The sequence below is a fragment of the Aethina tumida genome, chromosome 6 (assembly GCF_024364675.1).
Source record: "Aethina tumida isolate Nest 87 chromosome 6, icAetTumi1.1, whole genome shotgun sequence".
NCBI lineage: Eukaryota > Metazoa > Arthropoda > Insecta > Coleoptera > Nitidulidae > Aethina > Aethina tumida.
This window is the reverse complement of record NC_065440.1, coordinates 460,871-484,948: the sequence shown is the minus strand read 5'-3', so window position 1 is coordinate 484,948 and position 24,078 is coordinate 460,871. Positions and strand designations below refer to the sequence as shown.

The window sequence follows — 24,078 nt, the reverse complement described above, 5'->3', positions numbered from 1 at the left end:
ATTTACTTATCCATATGTTAATGAAAATTTATATTTTTACAATAGAAAACTGAACAATTGTAATGTGTAATTGTGCTTTTCAAAACACACAATCAGTATGATACTGTGCAAAATTTGTTTGTAGTAAATGTAAGACTGATCTTTTATATTTACATTTCTGGTTCATTTTCTATCCTTTCCTCATAAAATGACATCCCAGTTTAATTTTTCATTTGTCCTAAGGAACTTGCAACTTGGTGGATAGCTCTTTAGTTTCATAGTTAAATGCTGACAATGAAATATCGATATAGTTATTCAATTTATTAAAATAATTTTATACAATAATTTATATACTAACTTATTGTGAATGACAAATATTGAAGATTGATCCCAATTGTGATAACATTTAAAACAGAAGAAAAACGTTGGAGGTAACTTGTGATATCTGTTCATATTTAAATAACCAAAAATAAATGCCCAGCATACAAATTTATATTAAACATATACACAACAATGTTGAACAGTTAAAATTTGTAAGAGAACCCTTAGCACAATAACATTAAAATTTAAATTTATTATGTCTAATATTTACTTATCCATATGTTAATGAAAATTTATATTTTTACAATAGAAAACTGAACAAGTGTAATGTGTAATTGTGCTTTTAAAAACACACAATCAGTATGATACTGTGCAAAATTTGTTTGTAGTAAATGTAAGACTGATCTTTTATATTTATATTTCTGGTTCATTTTCTATCCTTTCCTCATAAAATGACATTCCGGTTTAATTTTTCATTGTTTTAATCGTCCTAAGAAACTTTCAACTTGGTGGGAACCTTTTTAGTTTTGTAGTTATAAAAAATCGATATTAGTTATTCAATTTATTAAAATAATTTTATATAATATTTATAAGTTAGGCTATATGTTCAACATTTACTTATCTACATACTAATGAAAATTTATATTTGTACAATACATAACTGAACAGTTGTAATTATACTTTTAAAAACACACAATTTGTATCATACAAAGCAAAATTAGTTTACGGTAAATGTGAGACTGACCTTTTATATTTACGTTCCTGATTCATTTCAATTCCTTTCTTTCTAAAATTTCATGCCAGTGTAACTTCTTATTTGTCCTAAGAAACTTACAACTACTGAAAAGTTTCTTTGTTTCTTGCGCCCTTGCTAAAATTAAAAATTCAGTATTGGTTATTTAAAAGCGCCTTATAATTTATATACATAGTTTATCATGAATAATTGAGCAAAGAATAACCAAACAACCCAAAAACATCATTTTATATCTATCCACCTTGATGTGCACACAGCCCCTATGACATCAAAGAGTTGCGGGTTGCAAACTGGATGGACAATAAACAATATTATTATTATTAACATAATAATTTTATCCACTCTACACAATTTAAAAATTATTTAAATTTTGCAATTTTGTATAATTTATATAATAACCTATTGTGTCTGGAAAATATTGTATATTGTGAATTAAGACGACATTCAATACAAAAAAGACGTGAAAGTGATAACTGATATTATTTAAATAACTAAAAATAATTGCTCAGTATACATATTTATTCAGAGCACATACATAAAATTTTTGAACAGTTAAAATTTGTCTAAATTGTCTAGATGTTTTCTTATAAGATTTCTGCAATCCTGTTGCAAATGAACTTATTAACGATAGCTGATCAATTTTGTGCTCATTACGATATCGATATCGATAATGTAACATTAGGTATCATGTTTATTTTTTATAAAATAAGATTTCGTTGTTCAAAAACCTACCGTTCCTTTAAAAGAACGCCTTTATTTACATAACGAATACTTGAATTTGAATTTTAAAAACATACTGCGAAGAATTCTGCAAGATATTTTAACAATGAATTCAGCAATATTTTGTATTGAAAATATATAAAAACTTGTTGATATTTACAATCAAAATTCAGTAACGAATTAAAAATATTAATTCTACAACGTGATATTAAAAGAGTTGCCGAAAATTAGTAATCACAATAATGAACTATTTTAATTAACAAGAAGAAAGAGTAGGTCACTACGTTTTACAAATCGACAAGTGTATTCTTTTTTGTTGATTTTCATTTTTGTTTATTTATTTTAATATAGTATCTGTGCGACAAAATTAATGTCTTTTACTTTGTTCCACTAAAAATTTCTGAAAATTTCTTTTTTTGATGGGAATAAACTCTAGATTAGGTAAAATGACGCACCGTGTTAGAAGAAAAAATATAATAAATTTGGAAAAAAAATACAGTCGGACACCAATATGAAACAATAATGTGGAGTAAATTTGATAAAAAAAGTAGCTCCTCTTATGCTAAGGATTTTTATTAAATTAAGAGCTACAACGTTATCTGGAAGAAGAACCAATTCAGCGAAATCAGGATATGTATATACAATTTTTCTTAAAGAACAATTTATAATAGCAACTTCCGTCACTTGTGAGAAATTATTTTTAATAATATCACACATAAATAAGATCAATTTTATTCCTAAATTATGAACAAACGAAACTTTTAATATGTATTGTTTAATGTTTGTTATATATTTTATTATCTTTAATTAAATTGTACAGATTTATTACATTATATTTTTTAAATTTGTTAAATAAATTTATTTGTTGTGTTTATTTTAGAAAAATATTTATATATAAACTAATGGAGATTTATCGCTAAGAAGAATAATTGCTGACAAAAATAGTTATCATGCTGAACAAAAAAATAAACAAACAAGTAAACTTGTATTTACGTGCAATTATTGATTTTATTTGTATCACAAATATACTAATGCAAAAATATTGAAAATAATTATAAGAAATTGATTATTTTGTTATTTTTGGTTTATTGAAAATTCGTTATAACGTATTATGATATAGTAATTAAAATAATGTTTAGAATGTGATAAATACTTTTTTGTTTTTTGGCATCTGGTACTGGTCACATTGTAGGAATTGAAGACAAAATGGATCGTAATGTCTATAAAAATTTATTCGTCATATGATGCCCTTTGCGGACATTTCGAATTATTTAAAAAAAACTAGATTACAAGTACAAAATGTGTAACATTAATTACAAAAAGAATTTCGTATTTTCAATAGAATGTGTGAAATCTAAGTTAAATAACATAGAAATTATATTAGTATATACGGTTAGCGACAGATCTGCGGTTACACTTCAAATTCAGAATGTTTTGTTACTATGCATTGTTACTGTTAATTTTGAGTTTTTTATATATTTTAATTTTTAATTGTGTAAACTTTTTATTATTTTACCACAATTAAAAATCTTATAGATGCTTCAAAGTCTGAAATGTACTCAAATATTGTAGCCTCTTGCAAAATTATAAGCGGCTTCTATGCAGTAAATCAAACATTTTAAGCTTATTTATTCTCTTTCACTTCATATAATAGCCAATGAATCGCATAAAAAATTGAAAGAAAACGAAAGTATTTGCTACAATTATAAAATACTAGAAGAAAGTACTATGTGCATGGTTCCAGTTTTATAATCGAAAATGTATTGGTGAAGTTCAATTTATGGATAAATTAACTTATGGAAGACATAATATCACATAATAACCAGAAAGAATGTTTAAGTATACTTTCAGAATTTGAAAAAACTATATCTTTGGAAAAGACAGTAAACCCATTCCGATATTATTCACAAAACGTATGCAATCCTATATTGATCTATTACTTGAAATTAGAAAGACCACCGATATAGTTCCCAATACAAATAAATACGTTTTTGCAAGGCTCCAGGTTCCAAAGATAAATGGATGAACGGATCTGCAATTATTGGGAAGTTGGCACATAAATCTGTAGCTAAAAATCCTGAACTTTTGACTAGTACCAGATTTAGAAAGCAAATTGCAACAATACTGCAATTGGTAAATTTTGAACAGAATGAAACGGAACAGGTAGCAACATTTATGGGATTCATAAGGAATTTTATAGGAAAATGGTAATAAGAATATAAAAATAATATATTATATATATATATTATTATTTTTTATATTCTTATGATCTTTATTTTTTGTTTATTAAATTAACTATCGTTAATTGTTTGAGTTTTTTATTATAGACATTTAGAAGATATTTTCCGAACAGCCAAAGTTGCTAAGGGTTTATTAATGATTAATGCGGGGAACGGATCGGAGTTTTTGGCCTTGTTTTGAACTAACTGTATCTGAAAAAATATATATTATTTTAAAAACATAAAATTTTTTGTAGAAAAAATATTGTACTTAGTGTGATTGTTTCAAAAACATAGTTAACTTATGTTTTATTTGTCTTAAAAACAAGTACTACCACCATTATTTTGTTTTCTACGTAATATTTATTAAATATGAAATTACCTAATTTCCACATATCTTCTAATATTTATTTTGAAATTTTCAATAAATTTATCTCAAGTAAGGTATTTTATTAAAACATTTGCTCTTTTAGAAAAAAATGATCTTAATTATCTATTATCTATTATAATCTCTTCAATTTAAATATTTGTAACAATTTTAAATCGATTGTTTTAAATTAATTTCCGACATATATACGGGTTTTATTGTCACCACTTGCACAAATATATGTAACGGCAGGAAAACCTGTTCTTCGTATCCACAATATACATGCCAATACCTGGGGCAAACCTAAAAGGTGTTGATACAACTTATGGCAAGTTATCTCGTGACTCAAATTTCTTGGAGACGAGCGAGCACGCATTTATTAAAATCAAATTATTCTATCAAACAGACAATTTAAATCTAAACATATCTCAAAATATTTAAAAAATAGTCTAATAACAAGTAGATAGACCAACAATCAATCGCATTTGTGAATGACTAGACTAACTTTATTGAAAGAGAGCTCGTAGTATTTCAAACATTATTTTCGTTCAAATGACTTTTGTCATTACAAATGTTTGTAATATTTTGTTATGTTGTAGACCACATATTTTAATAAATAAATTTATAATAAACAATAAATAACAATAATAATAAAATTTATAAATTAGAAATATTGTTAAAGATACAAATTAGGGTATTTTAAATAAAGGAGATGTCTAAACGGAAAATTAGTAGCTAGGCATGCCTATGCATAGTTGTCAAATTTGGGGTCTTCTGTTAACGTTGATTTCAAAGTCTGGGTCTAATAGTGTATTCGTATAAAATTTTATACAAATTTTGCGCCCTCTGCCCTATTCGTCATTCAACTAAATTCGTATAAGTGTAGTTATACAGCCGCTTTTCCAGACCCAATCGAAAATTTGCCCTGACCCCCCTTAGAGGGTGTACATACGAGAACCATTGAGACCCGGAGCCGGGTCTGTTAACGTCAAATTTGGTCTGACAACGTTAATAGGCGGTTAAATAAATATATATATATATATATATATATATATATATATGTGTGTGTGTGTGTGTGTGTGTGTCTGTATGTGATAAGATTAATTATTTTAGGGCAGATTAACATTTTTAACGGCATTTTTGTACCACAGTTTTCTTGAATTTAAAATATGCCTTTGTTGTGGTGACACTCCTTGACATTCAGTCGAATGCATACAGCATAAACAAGAATGTATTATTAACATAAAAACGTTTGTAAAAATTGAGAGTCAGAAATATCTGATCAATTTCTTATGTATATCCGTGTAATTAAATACTCATCATTAGATATTTTATGATTAATATTCTGAAATTCATTTATTAAAATTCATTTTATTGTATGTGTATATAGTAAATTAATAAATATTTAATTATCTTCTAGTAAACAATATTAATTATTTCGTTGTATTTATAAACATTTAAATAAATACTGTATATTATTATTATTTTTATTACTATTGTTAAGAATGATTTGGTTTAATGTTAATTTACATATTGTGTTTATAAAAAAAAAATTAATATTGTGGTTTTCCTGCTTCCATATCATGTATGTTTTTTATCAGCTTAAAAAGTAATAATTTTAATTTGAACATTATCGTTTTAATGTATATTCCACACAAATGAGTAAAAATACAACAGGATTGCTAAAAATTTTGTTTGAATAATAACAACCAGGGTATGTATATTTCCGACGTGGTGGTTTTTCTTCAATCTTCAAAATGTAAACATTACCAACCATTTTCGAAAAAATTAGTAATTCTATTATCCCGAGCGTTTGTGGGTAGTGTGGGGGGTTAAAAATAAAACACGCAACTGGTTTCAACATCAGGGCATGGTAAATTTGATTATTAATTGAATTCTATTGTACCGAATAAACGTGCAGTTCATAAACTATGAATCACCATTAAATTCCGATGGGTGATAAGTGGTATAAATGATAAAGGATCATAATTATCATTAGATATTCATTAGTATGTCGAAGCATGATTGATTGTAAAATGATATAATATTGTGACCCTAATATACACTGCAGTAAAGCTCCACTATTTATCGTACATCAGCGTATTATAAATAACATGCTTGTCAAATTAGTTCCCAAAGGTTTCTGGACCGTTTATTAGTTGTAATAGATACAGAAACAAATTGAAAAGCTATTTACTAATCTAAAACGTGTTCGGTCGTCTTCATTAGAAATTAACATACAACTTCTTCGTAAATCTATAATCTTGAATGAAACGACAACAATGCGGTCATTCTTAAAACAAACGCAATTGCATTTTGCGTAAGTCTTGAATGCTGGACCTACGTACTATCGGCTCCAGAATTGCATTACCACCTCAAGGTTCATTTTCGCTTGCAGTGTTCGTCGTTGCTCACGACCGATATTTGTGGAGGGGATCATTTTGCTTGGTGTAAATCTTGTACAATACGATTCATTCTTTTGGGATTTTATTGTTTCGTTTATGAATATTTTCTTTTCCGTTCGTGTTAGGGCAAATAAATTGATGATTACAACTTATTTATTTAGTCGGTTACAAATGTTGTTGCGATTAGTTGCTCAAAACATATAACTTATATGTTATTATTGCTATTACATAAATTTCGATTTCAGTACAATATTTACTGATGAAAAATGTAACAAAAATATAATATTCCCGAATAATCAAAATAATAAATAAATATTAAAAATAATAATTTAATACTTAGTGTGACCAAGTATTGTGAAAAAACTGAATAACCATGGAAACTACAACCGTAGCAAACAGTATAGTGTCTGTCAGTTCTTATATTTTTATTTAACAATTATTTTAGAGAAGCGACGTTTAATTAACGTTATGTTTCTTTTTATAATAATAATTTGCAAACGTTACGCGTGGAACAAAATAGTCATATTGCTTACAATCCAATTATTTTAAATAACTAAATTAAAGGTAAACTATATTGATTGACAAAAAGCATTTAATTTATTGTTCTGCAAACAGCAATAATTATGAAGTTAAATGTATGCTTTAAAATTAAAGTTCCTTGAAAATAATAAGGTAGAAAATAAAAAAAAACTCAGTGTGCATGCAGTTATTGAAAAAAATAAATAAAAATAAATTCTGTCCTATATAATTTTCTTGTATTTATCTTATGGAAACATTCAGTTCTCGGGAAATTTAGGATATATTCATTTTCTGTTCTTTTAAAAGAACAATACGTGTACGAATTTCGTTATTTATATTGCACCACATCTTGTCTCGTTATATCGAAGGTAATAAATGAACCAACCGCATGTTTTACGAGACGGTCAAATCATATTCGTGGTGGGGAAGTGAGTAGTGCGCCAAGCCAAGCCAAGCCAAGCGAATTGAAAGTGGTAATGCAATTCTGTAACCGATAGTACATACACATACATAATAATTAAAACCTGAAACATTTCGCGAACAAGAAACATTTACTTAGGTGAAAGTTAATAATTAATTTGCACACTGAACCAATTTTTGCTTGAGGCTATTTAACATAATACAATCGCCGTGGCTGGATTTATAACCAACGGAAACTTTTCAGATGAATAATATGGTAAATTTATATTTGTTTCTTTATTTTGAATAATGTCAAAAGTGCAGTTAGTTTTACAGTTAGTACTCTAATTTATAAAGTACACAACGAAATGTTTATGTGGAATTGTCGTTTTGAGTATTCAAATCCCATTGTCGTTATATAGTAGATATATACAATAAATAATGTTATTGTGTTAGGATTATGATTCATTAGAAATTTAATTACGGGGTTTCTTATTCTAAAAATAGATAATGATTACATGTTACGTCCTTTATTAAGTCATTATAATTATTAGTAATTTCTGAATACATGGAACGTAATCGGTATCAGAACATAAATATTTAGATAAGTTTTTGTGGGATTTATTCATCGGCCCATATTGAATATTATTTAAGCATAAAGCTATAAAGCGTTATTATTAATACACCTAAATTTGTACAGAGTGTGCTTTGTTTTTGTTTAATTTTGTGCATGTCAGAACATTCATAATTTTGTTATTATTATTCACAAAATTAAAAGTAAATAACGATCACTCTGTATAAAATTTGGCAGTACTAATAATGGATCTTTATAGGATGATCCTTAGTTAATGTTTATGTCAAAAATAAACTTTCCAATATTAAAATTTGGCAGTATTTTATGAACATTTTAGCTAGTCTATCAATTTGTCAAAATTTTTAGATACAAAAATATACAGGATGTTCCATTGAAAGTAAGTTACAATGTTGACGTTATTAGAAAAGTACTTCAAGTTACATAAAAATTTCAAATCAATACCTTTCCCTTTTCTCCATAAAATTTCTATTGAATATTTTAGATGAATAAACCTGTATATATTGTACGAAATAAAAACAAAACAATTTATTAAATTGGCCAATAGGTTTTCTGACGCATTGACACTATTAATGAACAAACAACAAAACACATCAGTTACTTACTAAGAATATTGAAATGATGGATAGAAATATTAATTCCTTTTTTAGAGGGTGTGCAATGTGAAGAAAATAATGAAATAAATCTCTCGCTCTCATTGAGCCAGCCAAGGAATTTTTAAAATTATTTTATGTCCACTTCTGACTTTAATCGACAAAATCTGGGTCGAGTGAAATTTTATTCAAACCTAATGGTTTAATAATAATAATAATAATAATAATAATATACTTGCTCAGTAATCATAAAAAAATGTTGAACTGACGTGGTGGTTTTAATGAAAATATTAGGTAAGTTATTACATGATAAAAACTCTCAAAACTATTTTAATTAAGTTTTGAACAAAAATATTTGGGTTTATTCTAAGCATATCTAAAATAAGATACGGAAGAGGAAGCTGCTGCTCTTATACCACAAACGACAGAAAATTTAAAATAGAATATCTTCATTAATTTATTTGGTTGTAGGATATTTTCCCAAAAAAAGTGGATAAACCAATTGTAATAAAATTTAGCATTATTCAATATTCTAAGAATTCGATTTCTTTTACATCTAACCAATATTTATCTACCTATTTAACTATTATGCTGTTATAGTTTATTCTAATTTACAGTAAAAGCAATAAAGAAGAACAATGTAAAATTAGTGTAAATTATCTGTGCTAGAACAGTAAAAAAATGTTAATTATCATGGTCACATTATTTTCATAATAATATTAACTATTTAATTTGTGAGTAAGGATAAATTATAAATGCACGTGTGCTTCCTACGATTTTTTATTATTATATTTGTTTCAATTTTATCAATTTTGGGCGACAAACTGTCGACAACAATTATTTTGCCAATACCTATTTTATAAATGGCCTTCTGCACATCCTTTTGGAAACAAATAAGGGCACCGAATCTGTTTTTACCGTAAACTGTGTAATAATCCAAACAAGTAGTTATAACTTTTATTATCCATCAATTAACTTGTTTTCAGATTTTTTTAAACTTGTGTATTTTGGTTTCACTTCTTTCACACCAGATTCTCTTTGATCACTCATATGTGATGAGAACATTAAAACATTCTGGGGACCTCCTTTGTTCCATCATTCATGACTAAAATAAAAAATAAGGTTGAATATATACAAAATATTAAAGAACAACACAGTAAGTCGATTTAATTTTAAAAATGTATATTTTTCTTTAATATTTATTATTTCAAATAACGATAACTATGGACATCAGTACAAAGTTTTGCCTAGTTTTTTATACATTTTTTTATATTTTCATAAATATTTAAATTGGAATTCTCAATTTGGAACCTACATTTTACTTCAGAAAAAGATGATCAAATAAGCTTCAACATAAACAATAATCATTTTAAATTCTTTAAATAGTTAGAAATGTTTATTAGTAAAATAAATTTTAAAGTGAAACATTTATTTACTAAAAATTAAAAAAAAAAATGTTTTACAAAAAGTACTAGAAATTAATTCATCAAATGTTCAAAACATTAGTGAATGAGTTAATTAATTCAAAACAATTTATAAATATTTGTCAAAAGGTACTGAGTGTAAAATATTGTTTTTCAACTAATCTTCTAAAAACAATTAGTATTAAAAACGTATGTAACATTTCTATCTTAATTAAATTGTTTCCTGTAAATTATATTGGTGGTACCGTTTTATGCTAATTACATATATAATTTTTAGTCACAAAATTATTTACTTTCAATTTTGAAAATATTGTACGTTTTTAAAATATAGGCAATACCCATTTAACTTAGAAATTAATTAGTTTTATAGTTCAAATCGATTTCTCTTTACGTAATGTCAATTTTCGCATTTTCCCGCAGCGAAAACAAAATATAAATAAAGTTCTAAAATTTGTATACCATTGGAAATCTAGATAAATGGATAATTAAAAGAATTTTTAGTAGATCTTTATTAATTTAATATTTATGAAATTTTGTCTTCGATTAATAAAATATAATTAAAATCCACGTTTCACATTATTAAAATTAGAAAATATTGATCAAATTAGTTGACGATTAATTTTAATTTTATGATTAGGTTGAATTGTTTATTAATTAAAATATGTTTATTTTAAAGAGAATCTGAATGTAATATAAAAATATATATCAAATTAATCTCACAATATTCACGTATATGAATAGAATAAATTTGCTATCCATTCAAATCTTAATCAACAAGAAATGAAGAATGATAAAAAATAAATTGTTCCATGTACTCTACTACTGTTTATAATTTCCTTTATTACACGAAATATCCTTTTAATTTTTTTCTTTTTAACGTATAAATATAAATATTTTTATATAGAATTGTCTAATAAATATATGTATTCTACTTCATTCAAGTGTGAAAATTTTGATCAAACAACTATAATCAAAATACGTTTATTATTTCAAATATTTTTATTTCAGGGTAAATTTGATTACGTTTATGGGACTGATATTCAAAATTTTCAAAATGTATTTGTCTATTAAAATTATATTTCAAAGCTGTATCAATAAAATTATATTAATTTATGATTCGTATGTAAATATATGTAATAATAAAATTTTTAATTAATCCATCAATTAACTCGTTTTCTATGACTTTTTTTAACTTCTGTATTTTTGTTTCTACACGGACTGTCTCGAAACTTAGCTGACTGCTGCTATAAATTTCCTCAACTTATTTACAACTAATAAGTGTTAATACTTATTCCATTTTTCTCACTCCATCATCGAAAAACACGATTTCTAAAATACAAATTAAATTCTCCCGAATCGATTGCTAAAGAGAATTATCTGTGTTGAACCTTAAATGTCGATAGTGCAACGTCCGGTCAAGTCCAGAATAGTGAAGGAGTTTCTGTCCAAAAAGGGCCTTATTGTTTTACAACATCCGCCATATTCGCTAGATTTACCATCAGCAGACTTCTGGCTATAGAAGAGATAAGAAGTACGGTGACATAAGTCCTTAAAAAGACCTCAAGGAAAGACTTCAACTTTTTTTTAATTGTTTTACAATCTTATACAAATGATGAAAGAGTGTACTTGGAATATTATTAAATAAAAATTACGATATGTTTACCCGTTTCGTTTATCTGACATCAGCCATCTAATTTTTGAGACAGACTGTGTTTGCATTAAATGTACTTTTGACTAATCAAACTTAAAGTATCTATTCTACTGACCTTCACATCAGATTCTCTTTGATCACTCATATGTCGTGAGAAAACTAAAACATTCTGGGCACCTCCTTTGTTCCATCGTCAATGACTAAAATAAAAAATAAGGCTGAATATATACAAAATATTAAAGAACAATACAGTAAGTATTTTTAATTTTAAAAATGTTTTTTTAATAATTATTTCTTTTGTACATTAATTTTTTAATTACATTTTCATATAAATTTAAATAGAAATTCTCACTTTGGAATCTACATTTTACTTCATATAATCATTTTAAATTCTTTAAATTTTTAAAATTGTTAATAAAATAAATTTTAAAGTGAAACACTTATTTACTGAAAATTAAAAAAATATATTCACGTATGTGTTTCCAATATCTTCAAAAAGTTATTGAAGATAATTTATTAAAGGTTGTCCAAAATATTAGTGAATGATTTAATTTAAAACAACTTATAAATATGGCAAAAGGTACTAATTTTCAACTATTCTTCTAAAATTAATTAGTATTAATAGCATATGTAACATATGATAATATTAAATTGTTTCCAGTAAATTATATTTGTGTTATCGTTTAATTATAATTGCATATGTGTAATTATCTAGTTTTTGGTCAAAAAATTATTTATTTGCAAGTAATCTTTGAAACTTTTGTACGGTTTTTATCAACTTTAAAATATTTTTGACAATACCAATTTAATTTAAAGAAATTGTTCAGTTTTATGGTCCATCGGTCTCTTTACGTAAATGACAATTTGAGCAACAAAATACAAATAATGTTCAAAAGTTTGTAGATAAATGGATAATTAAATGAATTTACAGTAAATATTTAGTAATTCTATATTTATTTACAATTTTCTCTCTGATTAATAAAATATTTTTGAATATTTATTTATTTATTTTTCAAATTACTACAATGTAACTAAAATCCACGTTTCACATTATTAAAATTAGAAAATATTGATAAAATTAGTTACCGTTTAATTATAATTCTATGAATAAGTTGAATTGTTTATTAATTAAAATATGACAAGATCATTTTAAAAAGAAACTAAATCTAAATGTTAAATTGCTCACTCATTTGTCATGGGAGAACTAAACCAACATTCTGGTACCTTCCTTCATTGTCCAATACTAAAATTTAATAAATTGTATATTTACACAAACTTAAAACACCATTTTAATTCATTGAGAACCTCATTTCAATATTAATTTTTTGTGTTATTAAAAAACAGTAGGAACTGTTCTTAAACAGTATTAATTGTATGTAAAATGAATTATTTAACTAAAATAAATATAAATCTATAGATGCTATGTCTGACTACTGTCTGGGTACTTTCGAAGTAGAAAAGTCATTACACATATTAATTTGTCACAATTAGTTAAATGTTTATTATTTACAGTAATATTATGTAATTTTTAAAAATTGTTTTTAATAAGTATAATAACTAAATCAATTCATATTATATTAAAATATACAATTAGATTATTGGCTTATCTGATAATAAAATTAAAATTTGTACAGGCTGAACATTCATCGGTGGACAAGATCTAATTGATTGTAGCTTACGGAACTTAATATGAGATAAAGAAATTAGTGTAATTTAATTCCTATAAATAAATAAGTTAACATTTGTACCAATTACATATCATAGACAAGTTAAATATATTCGATTGCATGAATATTAATTTACATAAATGAATATAAAATTATTTAATAGACAAAGGAAAATATGTTTTGTTAAGCTAAATAACATTATTATTATGTTTATTCTACAAGTTTTTAAATTAAAAAAGGTATAAATAAAAAGAAAATTATTTTTTAACTTTGTTTCTTTGTTTAAAATGAAATATTTAAAATGTATATGAAAGAACATATGATGCGTTTTCTTATCATAATTAAATAAAGAAAAGGTTACTAACCTTCAATTCGTAGCTTGCAAAAATTTCAAGAACAGCATTATGGCATCTCTTATTACATATTCAAATTGATAAATTAAGATGAACTAAAACAATTTATATTACGTTGAATCCTTCCGTATTTATAATTTAGGGCGCTAGATTTTCACATGTTTCATTGTTTTATGCACCAACACGTGGTCCTTGGTTTTCTTCAGTTTTAAACTACAATACATAAATTAAAGTGCAAACAAAAAATACACAAACGGGAACACTCACTGTCACCAGTACAAATATAGCACACGTGATACAATCAGTATCCCAGGGGATGACGAAGAAAAACCTGCAAGATTAACCAAGGCCCCCGACTAACCTCGTGGTTGTTCCGATAGCGACTGACACATGCTATGTATACAGTGCGGTACACCAACAGGTATTACATTGTAATATACCAGTGCCGGATACCAGTGTGGCCATTCAGCAAACCGGTTTTCTCGGGTCTAAGACGATTTTGGAGTGCTCGTTTTCGTTCATCATGTTCGGTTTCCGAATCGAAACGCGACTGCCGTGGATACGCATGCCGTTTTTAGTATTAGTTTATTCCAATTTTATATTTATCTGCAAAGCGTTTTAAATAAGATTTGCGGTCGGCATTAATTGACGACTTTGCATTATTAGAATAAAATTTAGAAGTCGGTGTGAATATAGTACATTTTTGTTTCAATATAATTATGAAATTAATAATATAACTACAATTATAAAATAAACAATGATAATAATGTAATAAACAATCAATATTTATTTATGGTTAATTTAATTGTAAAAATATATTATATAATTATTAAAATAATCTTATACAATAAAATAATTCTGAGAGAAATACTATGATTTTGATTTCAAACACAAATGTGTTAATTAACTACCCGTTTTGTTAATATTAATATTGTTCACCGTACAAATTGTTCATTAAATTCTAAATTATTTAATACAAATGTATATTTAATATAACTATTAAAAATAATTATATAGTAGGAACATTATTGCAGATATCATATTATTCGGTTTTAGGACTATAAAAAAGGATAAACATTTATTTTATATCTAAAGTGTGGAAAATAATATTCAATTATAAAATTACTGATAAATCTTAAACATTGGTACTTTTTAGAATAAATTTGGTATAGATTTTATTAATTACACAGCACGACTCATTCAATAATAATCATAATAACAATTTAGTTCAGATTAATGAAAACCAAAAGAGAAATTTTCTTTTATATTTGAAGAACTTCAAATTATTTACTGAATTATTAAGTTTGTTTAATTGAACTGATTACAAATGTTAATATTAAAAAAGTATGTTGATTAAAAATAAATGTTGTATTTAATTTAAATATTAAACGAAAACTTTAAATTAATTTGAATCATACAATATAATTAAATATAATTATTTGATTTTTTTAATAAAGAATCATTTTATAACTTGAAATAATTTACTTTTATTATAGTGGAAATGGAATACATAAAGATAAAATTATAATATTTATAATATTTTATTTTACTGATGGAATATTCTCCGTATAGTCCTTAATTTAGCAAGCTTTTAAACACTTGTTTTGAAAGTACTATGTTGGGGTAAGATGGCAAAGTGCTTTGAAAATTGGTTCACAAAAATTGTGTCAGTCTTCATGGAGAATATTTTGAAAAACAAGAAACAATTAAATTTTGTTCATATACGTGCATCTCGAAACTGATCGAACATCCAAATGTATCTTCCGGCAGTCTTAACTATCATATTTGTCCAATAATTTAACAGTATTTGCACTTTGTTTGATGTATTTGTAATATAAATATTTCGAATACTACATTTGTGTACAAACTTATAATAAATATTTAATTTTACATTTGTTGTGTTATTTAGGTCTAAGATAGTTTTATTATTAAATTAAATATCATGTGTATCATCATCACCTTAAAGTTTCAGATATTTTTTACAGTTAGCTGCTGAAAACCAAAAATTTTATTAAATAAATGTTATTTTACTGCTTAAAATTAAGCATTTAATTTAAATAAATAAATTTTTACTAAAAAAATTGATTGTTTATTATAATCAAAGTAGTATATATCGTTACACTAACAGACTTTTACTACAATTTGGCAATTTGACAATGAAGAGCAATTACAATATATATATATATATATGTTAGCTTACGTCATCATCTTCACCGATGGACCGATGCGACGGGCTCACATCTATTTAGACTATTTTGTTTTGTAAACAAATCTGAAGGATTTGTTTATATTTGATAATCGGGGCAGTTTTTAAGAAATAACCGGGCAGTCAAGCTTTAGATGTCGAGGGTTAAACTACGTTTGTTGTAATAAAGCGTATTATTGTGAATTTAGTGTTTTAATCAAACTAAAAAGACATATATATATATATATATATATATATATATATATATATATATATAGTATTGTAATTGCTTAGAGGGAAATCGTGAAAAATCATCACATAATAATTTATTATCCCAATTGCTTACAACTAAAAAGTATGACTATATTTTAAAATATCTATAATAAATACTAAAAAGCATTTAGTTAATGAATTCTCAAACAAGCGAAATAATACACAACATATTTTATACAAGTTACATAATATATTACACTGATATTTTCAAATAGTTTAACGGAAAAGTAATGTTGTATATCAGGGGTGGCCAGCTCCACCCCTGATATTAAAAAAATTTGTTCACAAAAATTATACTTATTGAAAAGTACAAAATATATGTATTGAATTTAAATATTAAAAATTAAACATTTATTTTACTTCTCTTGATAATTCTGGAATTAAAAGGGAAAAGGGGTACATTTATCGAGAGCCACAAATATTCCTTCAAAGAGCCTCAGGTTGGCCACCTTTGCTATATATTAATAAAATCATAAATATCTTAGTTTATATCAATAGGATTAATTTTAGCTCAAACAGATGAGAGAAAAATAAAGAATTTTTTTTTCTAATTTTATACATTTTTATTAGTTTTTATAAATAGGGCTATTTTATTTAATTTATGATTAACTGTGATAATAATTTACAAAAACTAAGTTTCTTTAATTTAGTCAATCTCTAATTTTCTTAAGAAGTGTTTCCAAAAATATGAAATACTTATTATATAATCGACAGGAGTAAATTTTTTGACCCGCAATTGACCCTTTGTTACGTATACCTGGGTTTTACGGCTTACATTTTTTTGGGGTTTTGGGCGGGGCTTAGCGAGAGAGAGTCACAAAGGATTTTGATTGGAAAGTGGTAATGCCATTTTCTGCAGCCGACTGTACATAGTAATATTATTGTGTTTTACTTTACTTTTAATTAATATTGTTAGTAATAAACAATAATTATTATAATGTACTTAAATTTTACTCAAGATATAAAAATATAATTTCAATCTTTATATACCAGTTTATGATTGAATTAAACTAATCTCTAGTAACGTATAATAGATAATTTATGTATAAATTAACGAATGTTTTATGGTTTTTACTTTCTTAAAACATAGTTTTTATTAAGAACAATTCAAACAATTCGTCGAATTATATATCAACAACAATGTTGAAGATTCGCATCGAGTTCCATATATTCAAGTTTGTGTAACGCTATAAGAAACAGACAAAATCTTGTTTACTTCGCTGCTAATGTATTATAAACATGTGGGTCCAAGCAGTTCCGTTGCGATTCAGAAACCGAACCGTGCCGAGTCCAAAGGTGCCGAACGTGTCTCACGAAAATATCAAGTTCAGAGGGGTACGGTTTGCTGAATGGCCACACTGCCGGATACTCCCGTGTTCAGTTTTAGGTCGGCCGCGCGCATGACGTCACGCGTAGAGTAACTTGCATTACGGGATATGAATTTTATACGAATATTCTCAGAAATGTGTTTATTTCCACAGTTTATAAAAAAAAATCTAATATAAAAAATGCTTGTTATGCCATATTTTATAATTTAAAGATAAAAAAATATTTAATTTAACGTAACTGTGCTATAAAGTGCATTACTGTTGCCGTAAAAAAATTTTTACGTAAAAGTTTATTATAATAAAGTTTATTAAAGTTTATAAGGATAACCAACCATGGTTGGGCAATTTTTAGAGTATTTTTTAAAAACCCTGGATTCAGCTTAATTTTTGCTAGCCATTTTTTTAATGTAGAGACTGCCGGATATGGAAAACCCCTTTTTAAATTAAGTCTATATTCTCTAGGGCCAGCAGCATACATCGATATAGCACGTGAAATTTCATTTACTGACCACTTTATTCTTTTTTGGCTGTTCATTTTTTTAATTTAATTTTCACTAAAAACCCGTTTAATTGCAGCAAGTTGTTTTTTAAGTTGTTCATTTTCAATTGCGAGGTCATCTAAGTTTTTCAATGTTTCGTTTGTTTGAACACTAAAATTTTTAACACATAAGCAAATGATATGATAAATGACTTATAGAAAAACCATTACCCCTTTTCCAAAGTAATATTTGATTCCACCAATACCATATTATTATCTAAATTTTCCTCCACCTTACAATTATTAATAACTACAGGCTAAGCTGCCCTTTCTCCAACCCTGTTAAGCAAAAAGATAAGCCAGTCTCATACAATCAAATCAACACACCACCACAATTTGATATTTCAAAAACTTACGTGTATTCAGCCTGAAGCATGTTCTTTATAAAACGTGCTGTTTCTCTTTTTTTTTTTTGCAATCTCTCGGGCAGTCCCGCTCCACAAGCCAGTGGTGGCGGGAGGCCGACGGATCAACTGCAAGCCCAATCCTTACCCAGGGAGGTTCTAGGACCTTCCTCAGATTGGGCTTGTTCTTCCGGGAACCAGTTGACAGGGGGCTGGCATCTTTGTCAGTCCCGTCTTCTGGTTCAACTTCACCCGTGTATGTATATACACGCCCTTTCCCCCATATGTGCTAGCACATATGGTTTCCAATTGGTTATGATCTCCGGATCGGTGCCCGGAGGGGGGTTTACACTTTCCCCTCTCTGTCCCCAGAAAAAAAAAAAAACTCTTTTTTGTACGGAACTTTTCTTCTTTCTCCAGCTCCAGAAGTTGAAGGTGATTGTACAACTGATTGGATTAAATTTTGAGTAGGAACAGCATCATCTTTCAGTGTGCGAAAATTTTTAGGAGTGTAACCCAGAAGGATATGTTTTAAGATAACTTTGTAATCAGTTTCATAGAAATGTTTGGAACACATTACAGCGTTGTTTGTGTTTACTTTGTCTTTTCTCTTTGTGAGATGTAACCACGTTTTGCATAAATGATTGTCTTTAGGAAATCTAAAAAATATAACGTTTCTGATAGGATTTCGTTTAGACTAGTTGTCAGAATTACATCCACAATAGCACACCGCATTTTTATCACTTTAATACACAGTCTAGAAATTATGTAAAAAACAATACACACAGAAACAAAACGTCGGAAAGAATACCGTACATATGTTAAATAAGTATATGTATATTCAACTATTTACTTTTAATAATGCTTATTGGAACAAAATTGCCAAAGGGCATAGTAATTCGCAGATTATAGGTCAAAATAATATTGTTCAGTTCAAAACCTACTCTACGCGTGACGTATTCGCGCTAAAATAAGCACCGCCCACCGTGCGCAATATCCTACCTTATATTTAGTGTATCATGGTAATATACAGGAAAGAATATACGATAAATAAATCCTGTTTCACTACATCTGCCCCCTCTCCTCAACTCGTTAAACAGAAGCTACACGGGATGATCCCTAACAATTCATATAATAACAGAAGCAAATTTTAAAAACAAAATAAAATCAAGGTTTTTATTAATTAATAAGATAAAGAAAGAAAATGTCAATTTAGATGTGTTATTTAATATTTTTGTAAGTGACTCAACTTAACAATTCATAGGAAATGATTAATATAACTTTATAAATAAATAAAATTGATAGAAAATGTTTTAAAGACAAAAATATCAATTTAGTCATATTCCATTATTTTTTAATGAATAAGAAGGAATAGGAAGCAGATGACGGAATGTTTATGTTTAAAGGTAGAAGAGGTTATCAAAATGTGGTTTGTGGCAACTAACGTTTAAAAAAAAATTGTTCTTCGAAGTAAATTCTGCTCTATTTAATGTGGAAATACTTATGACAGTTAAAACACCTGTATACTTAAAAGGGACTCACACTTTCTTGTAATAAACTTCACTAAAGAAGTTGCTCTATGTATTTCTAATACATTTTTTTTTTCGATTAATATTATAATCAATTTTTGAAAAGAATTAAAATTTTTATTTTAAGTATTAAAAAAATGAAATTAAAACATTATATTATGAAATTAAAAAACAAAGCATTATTATTTTAAATATATAAAATTTAAAACATCAAATATATCAAATTTTAAATATATAAAATCAGTTAAATTGTATTTTTAAAAACATATAATCAGCATAAGTTCGTTTCTCATTCATTTCATTTTCTTCTTTCGTAACATTTTATGCCAGATTCATTTGTTCTGAAAAACATACAACTTGGGGAAGAACTTTTTAGTTTCTTAGTCCAATGTTAAAAGCAAAAATTAATATTAATTATTGATGACAATTGTGATAATATTTAATACTAAAAAGATGTTTTGAAGGTAACTTGTGATAATTAAACTTATTTAAATAACCAAATAATTACGCCACACACATATTTATACTAAACAGATGCACAACAATTTCCAACAGTTAAAATTTGTAGGATAACCTTTAGTATAATTTAAAAATTAGTATTAGTATTGGACTATATGTTCAACATTTATTTATCCATATATTAATAAAAAATTTTATAATAAAAAAGTGAACGATTAATTACAACCATAAACATCAATACACAATCAGTATCATAATATGCAAAATTAATTTATAGCAAATGTGAAACTAACCTTTTATATTTACGTTTCTAATTCGTTTCGTTTTCTTTCTTCATAAAATTTCATGCCAGTTTAATCTCATCTGTCCTAAGGAACTTACAATTTGGTGGAAAGAATTTTAGTTTCTTCATTAAATGCTAAAAACAAAAAATTCATATTAGTCATCCAATTTATTAAAATAATTGTATACAATAGTTAAGTATAATATATAATATAATATAATTTGAATACTACCTCATTGTAAGTGAAGAATTTTGTTGTTCAAGAAATTTCATTCTGATTATTTACCATTCTCGTCTGCTTAGCAATTTTAGTCTTTCCAAACACTGGTGTCCATATTTTATCAAGTTTCAATGTTTCTTCTTTTCCATTGAAGTTGTTTTTGTGTTTATGAATTTCAATTGTTTCCTTAATCATTCTGTTATGATATACAATTGTTGACGCAAGCAGTTGTGTATCTTAGAATTATGTGTTAACAAAAAGTCTAAGTTGTCAATCAGATATCAAAGAGATACAAATCAAACCAGACCTCTGAAGATGATAGTCACTTTTGCTAATGAAACATCAGGAAATAATTCCAACAAACATTGACTTATAAACCTGAACAAATATAATGTAATTGCACTTTTAAAAACACTCAATTGATATGATAATATGCAAACTTAGTTTAGAGTAAATATGAAACAAACCTCCATTAGTTACATTTTTGATTCATTTCGTTTCCTTTTCTTCGTAAAATATCATGCCAGTTCAATGTTTTATTTATTCTAAGAAATTTACAACTTAGTGAAGAAGCTTCTTGGTTTCTTGTGCCAATGCTAAAAGCAAAAAATCAGTATTGTTTATTTAATATATTAATATTGTTATACCATTCAAAGCACTATTATAGTTTATATACATGGTTTATTATGAATAAGTGAGCAACGAATAATCAAACAACTCAAAACGACATTTTATGTCTCTCCTGATGAACACGCCACCCATATGACATCGAAGAGTTGTGGGTTGTAAACTGGATGGACCATAATATTGTTAACTATATAATTTTAATCATTCTTTAAAAGTTTATTCAAATTTTGGAATTTGTATAACAGTTAAGTTGAAAAATATAAGATAATTTATATAGTAACCTATTGTGAGTGGAAAATATTGAATATTTGCTAATTATGACGACTTTTAATACAAAAAAGTGTCTCGTAAATAACTTGCGATAACTGATATTATTTAAATGACTAAAATAATAGCTCATTATACATGTATAATAATTTTGGACAGTTAAAATTTGAAATACTGACTTTAATAGACAAAATAAGTTAATAATAAATGTGGAACTGACCTTTTATATTCGTATCTCTAATTGTTTTCATTTTCTTTCATCAAAAATTTTCATGTCAGTTTAATTTCTCATTTGTCCTAAGTAACTTTATACTAAAGACATGCATAAAAATTTTAAACAATTAAAATTTATAAGATAACCAGATAATCCAATAATGTTGATTAAATATAGACAAATCGATTATAAAAGAATATATTCTGACAGTCAAAATTTGTTTCTAAAATCCACTTATTATACTAAATATTATTAACAAAGCACTTAAATATATTGAAATATGTAAATTATTAAACCATTTTAAAATATATTAAAATGAAAAATAAGACATATTTGCAACTAAGTTTTCATTTAAAAACGATTGATGACTAAAAATGATGATAATTTTTATGTAAATTTTCATAAAAGTATGTTAAAAAGTATATAGAAAATAAAATTTTGTTGTTCAACAATTGTGATTTAAAATAATTATCGATGTAACTTGATTCAATTGTATAAATAGTAAGTATCTATTTTAAATGATATGTGGTAAAATTGAAAATTATGCAAGAATTATTTAGTAGACAGTGGGTACCTGGTAAATGCAGCACCAGAATTTTTTCTTTATATATGGCCATCAGCCACTTATCTGCAAGTTCAATTACGTATTACTGAAAAGCAAAGTGATTGATGACTGGTGAACGTGATATCGATAACGTGTTATCGCGAAACCTACAGGAATTTTCTTGGTCACATTCTTAATTGGTAAGTTGCTTGTACAATTTATTAATTTTAGTGCATCTAAATTCCATAAAAGTATACAAGGAACTATCTATATTTTAGCTATAAACTAGTTTTCATCTAATATTATTACACTATATTGTTTGTACATTTTTTAATTTTATTCCAAAATCAAAATAATGTCTACTTAACTATATACTAATTATCTATTTGAATTAAGCCATATCCCAACAGATCAAAACCATGGAGATCTGTTCACCAAGCCCCTACCTACTGATAAACTCAATTACTTTATCAAAAATATGTACGTGTCTTAAATATTGCCTATACTTTGTGCTATCTAATGTTTGTCATTATTAGTTAAGACTTTTGCAATGTTAATTAAAGCCAAATAATTATACCAAAATTTTAAAACTGGCCTTGCGTTTATGTGGTCGAGTGTCGAGATTGGTAGTATAAACTCAGTCAATGTTTTAGTTAATAATAAAATGGTGAAAAATAATAAGACAACTCTGCGTTTTAGTTCTTGTGGCAAGTCTAAGATATCGACTGATAAATAATTAAACTTAATGCATTAATCAATATAAAATATAAACATTCAACTGTATTGACTTTAAGTTAGCCTCATTACTTTTCTCAGCAATGTCTATTTCTCTGTCTAGGCTTTTCTGGGCTTTTTTGAACTTTACTGGGCCCATAACCTGTTAATTTTCCTCAAAAGAATTTATTATTTCTGGAGAAATAGTGAAATTAAAAAGACCAACTGTATTTTCCTTTATTAATTTCCATATATGCAACATTATTTTTTATTTCATCGTCGTGGACGATGGAACAAAGGGGATTCTCAGAATGTTACAGTTTTTTTCATGACAAATGAATGAAATTTTGATAACGTAATAAAATTTATCCTGGAATGTAAAAACATTTGCAATAATAAACGTTTTTTAATTATAATTGTAACTTAAATGAGGTAGAATGAATGAATTTTCAATAATTTGTTGGACATTGAATTTTATATAAAATTATTTATATGTATACATTAAAAAGAAAAAATTAAAATACTTTTCAAGCATGTTCTTAGATGAAATTTGAGAAATTATATACACAGTAGTATGGAATATATAGAAC

At 26.2% G+C, this 24,078-nt stretch overlaps 2 long non-coding RNA genes across 2 annotated transcripts; both read right to left on the bottom strand.

Moving 5' to 3' along the window:
- Positions 1-159: 159 nt before the first annotated feature.
- On the bottom strand, positions 160-14,368 carry LOC126266035 (uncharacterized). Its single transcript, XR_007548496.1, has 6 exons — positions 14,231-14,368; positions 13,976-14,176; positions 12,059-12,143; positions 9,721-9,973; positions 1,046-1,171; positions 160-267 (listed from the first exon to the last, which is right to left on the bottom strand). It is a non-coding gene; the product is annotated as an uncharacterized LOC126266035 (long non-coding RNA).
- A 6,541-nt stretch (positions 14,369-20,909) lies between these two features.
- LOC126266054 (uncharacterized) lies at positions 20,910-21,898 on the bottom strand. Its single transcript, XR_007548530.1, has 3 exons — positions 21,770-21,898; positions 21,135-21,718; positions 20,910-21,037 (listed from the first exon to the last, which is right to left on the bottom strand). It is a non-coding gene; the product is annotated as an uncharacterized LOC126266054 (long non-coding RNA).
- Positions 21,899-24,078: the final 2,180 nt, after the last annotated feature.